General features: G+C 33.2%; 1 long non-coding RNA gene across 2 annotated transcripts; it reads right to left on the bottom strand.

The window, feature by feature from the left end:
* Window positions 1-2,835: 2,835 nt before the first annotated feature.
* On the bottom strand, window positions 2,836-4,489 carry LOC122585495. 2 transcript variants are annotated; one of them, XR_006321716.1, is made up of 3 exons: window positions 4,211-4,489; window positions 3,915-3,973; window positions 2,836-3,802 (listed from the first exon to the last, which is right to left on the bottom strand). It is a non-coding gene; the product is annotated as an uncharacterized LOC122585495 (long non-coding RNA). The 2 variants fall into 2 exon arrangements; XR_006321717.1 differs by lacking the exon at window positions 3,915-3,973.
* Window positions 4,490-6,874: the final 2,385 nt, after the last annotated feature.

Raw genomic sequence — 6,874 nt, 5'->3', positions numbered from 1 at the left:
ATACCAGTTTTCATCAAATCTGCCACTAACTTCTTCACTGAGTCTGAATTCTCACACTCAAAAGATAGTAAAGAAGTGCCATGTGGTTTAGAATACTGAACCACTCCAGAACTAGTAGAAGCATGATTTTTTGCATCTTGCTCTGCCACAGCTCTCTCAGCTTTATTTCCTTTAGTGTATCTGAAGGCTCCATATAAGGAGGCAAGAGTGTGACTATGCAAGGTTTTTCCTTGTCTCAAAACTAAGATCAAATTTTCCCATTTAGAAGGTAAAATATCATAGAATTTTTCTAACAAAATTTCTTTGTCTTTTTCAACACCCAAAGCTTTCAATTGGTTTACCAGATTTGTAAATTTGATGTAAGTCTGAGTTAAAGTTTCATTTGGGTAAGCAAAGAAAGATTCATATTTTTTATTCAAAGCAACTTTTCTTGTGACAATTGTTTCCTTTGTACCTTCAAACTGTGTCATCAGTTCTTCCCACATTAATTTAGAGTTTTCAAGAAGAACAAGAGTGGGTTTTAAATCTTCAGGAACTGCGAAGAGAATCATATTCTGAAGTTTAATATCAAGATCTACCAGCCTATGATCCTCTTGTGACCAATGATCCTTCTCCTTAGGTGTCTGCCTAAGAGTCCGATCAGCAAATCTGACCACAGTTGAAGCATTCATAGGAACAAAGGAACCTTCTTTCATAATGGTAGTCAAATGTCTTTCTACGCCAGCAATATATTTTAACATGCACACCTTCCATGTTATGAAGGTGTCACTGTCCCCATCGAACTTTGGAACAGGATTGTTTGGAAAATGGACATGAACATTGTGCAAAGGTATATTGTTGTTGATAGGAGGTGGTGGTGGATTATTAGCATTAACATTAACATTAGGATTAGCTTCTTCGCTGCCAGACATCTTGTGAGATCAAAAGGTTGTAAAATTTATAAACTTAACCTTGAGGCTCTAATACCAAATGTGAGTCCCTTCAACAAGATGAATAACGAGAACGACAATAAATAAGACAAGTATATCAAGAAAACTCGATTGGCAAATAATTCTGAACTAGAAGAATGACTAGTTCAGAATAGGATCTAGATATGGATATCAACTAAAAGTAAATGCAAGAAACAAAGTGCTGAAACTATATAAATAATATGTATAGTCAAGTATTTAGGCAATTGAGACACGATGTATTTTTTAATGTATTTTATTCATTTATATAAACAAAATACAAAGGTTGTTGCGGAACAAAGATTCTCACACTTGTGAAAATATCTAAACAACCTTAAAATACAAGTGTTCTAATAACTTGGAAATACTCGTAAGAATTACTTAGAGTATATCTCACAAGTTGCAATGCCAAAGTTTCAACATTTTGCAATTTGTGAGAAGCCTTGTATTTATAGACAAAGTCCAAGCTGATGTGGACTTGTCCGTACAATACGTGCTTGGGATATAATTTAAGGATTTCAAATTGATTCCTTAAAAGTACATTTTAAAGGTTAAGTGTGAAAGTTATTTGATGTGACATTTAACACTTTATTACCAACCTTTTACTCAATCTATTAGTTTACCAGGTGTTATGTTATTAACTGGGTAAAGAAAGATAAAGTAAAAAGGCTTCCTCGTAATCAGTGTAAAAGTGTTGTAAATACTTTTACACTGAGATGCTTAAGTCTTTGATCTGGTAGAATTTTCTCTGAGCTCTGCTTCTGAGATGAGTCTCTTCTACAGTCTTCGACTTCAGAATGAATGCTTTTAGATTAGGTTGATCTTGAACTAAAGTGAAGCTTCAGTGAACTAATTCTGAATGAATTCAGAATTATGTACAACTGTCTTCACTGAACTTCAACTATTTCTGAACAAATCACACTTGGTTGATTTTCGACCTAACAATCAATCCCGTTAGAACTAAGTCCAAACCGTAAATTTCTAATCTCTGCACCAAATTCTTGAAAATCAAAATCAATATTGCTCCATTGGGGGGAATCAACCACATGTCTTAATTTAAAATCTATTTTACACCCTTCGGTATGCCAGCGTAACAATTTTGCATCTCTAGGATTTGCAAATAACCGTTTTAGCCTCGGGACAATGTGAAAATACCACAACACTTTAGCCGGGGGGGGGGGGGGCTTCTTTGTCACATCACTACTCTCATCCGTTTGTTCTCTAACTTTATACCTTGATGCGCTACATTTAATACATTCATGTAGATCTGCATATTCATTTCTATACAATATACAATCATTTCGAGAAGCATCTATTCTTTCAACTTCCATTCCCATCGGACAAATTAGTTTTTTTGCTTCGTGAAATGAAACAGGTAAAACATTATCTTCGGGGAGCATGTCATGCAAAACCTCTAATAGACCTTTGAAACTTTTATCACTCCAACCATAGTTTGATTTTAAGTTAAACAATTTCAACACTGCAGAGAGTTTGGTAAATTCTTTACACACTTCATTTAAATCCCTTTTGGAGTCGATAAACAATTCTTGAAGTTCATCATTCTCATCGGCATTGCCAAACAAATCATCACCCATAGCGCCATTACCAAAAAAATCATAATCCTCATCTTCACTTAAATGTAAATCATCATTATCAAGTAAATCATCATTCCCATCATCAAAAAGAGGCAAACTACCATTCTCGTCATCATTAATAGATAAATCATTATTCTTGCCATCAATTACATATGTGCTATGATCAACTAATAATTCGCCGTGTTCAAACCAGCAAACATACTTTGGCATAAACCCATGCGTAATCAAATGTGATTGAACTACACTTATCTCAGCAAACTTCATGTTATTGTTGCAATCTACACGGGTAAAGGGGAAGGTAATTCCCCGGTGACTTTTATAAATACCCAACAATTAAAGTAAAAGTAATGTAGCAGAGATACTACACTAGTTCATATATAGGATATGTCCTATATATGTAATACAATATTACCTCAATAACTAGTAATCTAGCCAACTATCAACGTAAAATAGAAAACAGTAGACAAAGTAATTTAATACTCAAGAATAACTAGCCATCTTGAAACAAGCTTTCTCCAAGGATATTCCATAACGCCAATTTAGCCACCACTTCAGCAGATCTCTTGAATTTAAACCGCATAAGTCTTGATCAGATCGTTGAAATAATGATATCGTGAACTACATCAGGAGGGCGCGAATGGTTCTGAAAAAGTCTTCTGTTACGTTTTTGCCATATGTAGTATGTAGCCCTACTACATTTGAGACTGATCTTGAATGAGCACGTGGAATGAGCCAATCCAAAATCGCCTCCAAATGAGGTGGGATAACCTGCATACCAGCAATATCTCTAATACAAGACCAGATATGAGATGTATACATACACTCAAAGAACTGATGGTGACGGGAATCAAAATCAGCCTTGCATAGAGGACAACACATCATGTTCATATCCTTACATCTCGACGGACTCCATGTAAGAATTCTGTCTTGAGTAAGAAGTTTACCTTGCACTACGAGCCACATGTGAAAAGCATGTCGAGGAATACAATGAGAAAACCAAATAACATCCACCCATGGTACCTTTGCTTCCCGACTACGAACACACTCCCAAACAATCGATCAGGCAAAAACTTTCTCCTCCGATCCTACTTTCCATATAACTTTGTTAGGTGTCCTTGTTGCAATCTACACAAGGACACCTAATATAACTTTCGACCTTATTCACTCGATTATCTTTGGCAAATCTAAGAAAATCTTCCAAAGACGACATATATTGAGAGTGTGCCATTTAATTTTGTACATCCAGTGCATATGTTCCATCTGCATTTAAGAAAGATTTGTGATAAAATGTTATGAAGTTGAGATTAATAAGACTACTACTGTTAAGCTATTCCTAATCTTTTATAGGTGTGTTAATTTTCAATTTTTATACCTGCCAAACAAATGCCCGGACCCGAGGTAACCCTTTAGAATAAAGTCTGGTGCATAGGCCTGAATTTATAGAAAAAGATATAACTCTTCATCAAGTCATTTTTAACTTAATAATCTACAATTCAATTCATGTTACCATTCCATCTCCTACAAACAAACCTAACTACTAGATTATATACATCTGACAACTAAGAGTAGATGACAAACAATAGGATATATGACCTAAGTACATATATAATAGACAGATTTAAGATCAAAATGAATGAAATAATTATGAAATATAGAAAAGAAATATACCATTGAAGTGGATGGATATTGGCTTTGCTAAAATCAAGAAGATCGTTGGGTATATATAAATTTATAATTTAGTCTTTTTTGGTTTATAGATAGATGGAAGTATGGAAAAAAGGATAAATGTTTTTAATAGAGGACTCAGCTGCTATGCAAGTACAAATTATTATAAGAAAATGTTAAATAAATTAAAAAAGATGATAAATAAAATAAAATTTTATGCGTTGCGATGAGAAACTGGGTGTCAATAGAATTCGGCTTTATTGTTACACCGGGTCCTTTTCATTCCTGATAACCGGTTACTATATCCATGAAGATAAGCCCTGGTCTTTTACATAGGGAAAAAAAGTTGCCTCAAATATGACTCGGTTGAAAAGGAACAACGGGTTCTATTAGGGGAATCCTATTTTAGATTTTCCAACACGCCTTAATATGATCCAATAAAAAAAAAAGCGGGTTATATTTGGGGAGTCCTATTTATACTTGTGTAGCAGTGCATATAATTGGGGTTCAGCTGTAACAACCCTACTTTTTAAATATTATATACGTGCTAGTTAAGTTGCCTATGATCTCGCAAGCCATAGTTGTACTTGAAACTAGTAGATAATGCCCCTAAATTAGCAATCCAAAGCTATCGCTAGTGTTAAGTTCAATTTAATAAAATGTCATTGAACAAAATTTTTATTGATGATTAATCAAGTTATAAATAATAAAGTGAGTCTCACAAGTTGAGCTAACGGTCATGAAAATTCTAATAAATGTCCAACAATTTAATCATCCAGCCAACTAAATAACTTTTGGTCATGAAAATGCCATGAACATCATAAAAATATTTATAACTCTTTAAGTACATGAAAATGCTTAAACAATAATAAGTATATATATATACAAGTCTTTTATAAATACAAAAATGCAACCACTGAGCCATGTAACAAAATAAAAACACAAAAATGTTTACGTATATATACACGACACACACACATATGTACACTAGACTAACTAATCAACTTATATAAACAAATAACTACATATTACACTTATAAAATAAATACCCATCTAATATATACATACACATACATACTTACAATATAATTATACAAAAAAAAGGGTAGAGAAGCCCTTTCATTCACCCCATGGCCGTCCCCCCCCCCCCCCTCACACATACACACACTTCTAATTTAAACTTCACATGCAATTAGTCTTGGAACTCACCATTCCAACACACACTAAACACCATTTTTCACACACAACTATTATTCTCTCTCAAAAACTTTTTCTCCCTTCCTTTTTCTCTTCTTCATTTCGGCAGCCTTCAAGCGAGAAAAAGGGGAGAAAAATCAACTTAAACTTATATCAATAATAAGGGTTTAGGTTAGATAAAGAAAGGGTTATTGTAAGCAAGGTTAATAAGGTTTGAATAAGGGTTATTAGAGGCACAAAAGGTCACGAAAATCTGCATCACTTTCTTCATCAAAAACGTATTCAAGAGGGTATATATCTTCATCCTTTGTATCAGATTTAATCTTGTTCTTGTTTATATTCAAAGGTTTTATCAAAAGTTCATGTTTTCATTATGTTTTCTTACAAATATACACTTGATGAGGGCAAAGTTGATAGGATCTTTCTTTCCATGCTCATGCACGTTGAATCCATGAAGAAAGATCCAAGAATTCAACTAGTTTAAGACCCAAAAGTGTAGATATAGATTATATAGCTTTTAAAGTAGTTTTTCCTTTGAAAAAATGATTATGTTTTATGTAATCTTTATACTCATATTTTCTGAAAATTTTCATAAAAATATGTTTTTATGTTGATGGATTATATAGATGGATGAAGATTTATTGTTAAAAAGTTGAGATAATTGCATGAATGCTAGATTTAAGAAGGTTAGATTTGTTGTTGGATTATGAGATGGATATGGACTTGTCATAACTGAAAAAATAGGTTAGTATTGATGTTAATATTCTGGAAAAATTGATAAAATATCAAGGAAATAAAGCATGGATCAAAACATGTTAAAATAAGCTAGAAATCATGAACCGAAAACTCACAAAAATATATTTTGAGCACACACATGCACTATGACCAAATGAACATAAAAATTTCATGAACTTACTGTAAATAAGTGGTTCCATATGTATAAAACTCAAGTCATATGAGTTATGGCAATAACAAGCTCAAAAATCACCTTTTCAAGTCAATTTATCACTAACCGAAAGCATAAATTGCACATATCACACTACCACCACTATCACGACTTGAATCACCAAAATATGATGAACTTACTGTAAATTTTGAAATAAGGATGAAAACCCATTTTGAAGTACTTAAATTGCTTGAGAAATGAGGCTTAAAACGTGATTTCGAAATAAGATTTTTGGTTCATTGACATTTCACCAAGTTCGATTAGAACTAATTTATACTTTGGGATTGTATTGAATGATTATGGTTATTGTTTATGGCATTTCTAAGATAGCTAGTCATCTATGGTGTTTTATTGAACGAGAGGGCAACTATCACTGTGCCTTAAATGTCTAAAAGGTCAATTCTATTAATAAATCTCTAGGGATAAAGACCTAGATAACTCCAAGTAAATTATCCTAATCGAAATTTGAGGGTTGTTACATCATTACCCCCTTAACAAAAACTTCGTCCTCGAAGTTCGCTCGT

The sequence above is a fragment of the Erigeron canadensis genome, chromosome 1 (genome assembly GCF_010389155.1).
Source record: "Erigeron canadensis isolate Cc75 chromosome 1, C_canadensis_v1, whole genome shotgun sequence".
Classification (NCBI taxonomy): domain Eukaryota; kingdom Viridiplantae; phylum Streptophyta; class Magnoliopsida; order Asterales; family Asteraceae; genus Erigeron; species Erigeron canadensis.
This window is presented reverse-complemented; position numbering and strand designations above follow the sequence as displayed.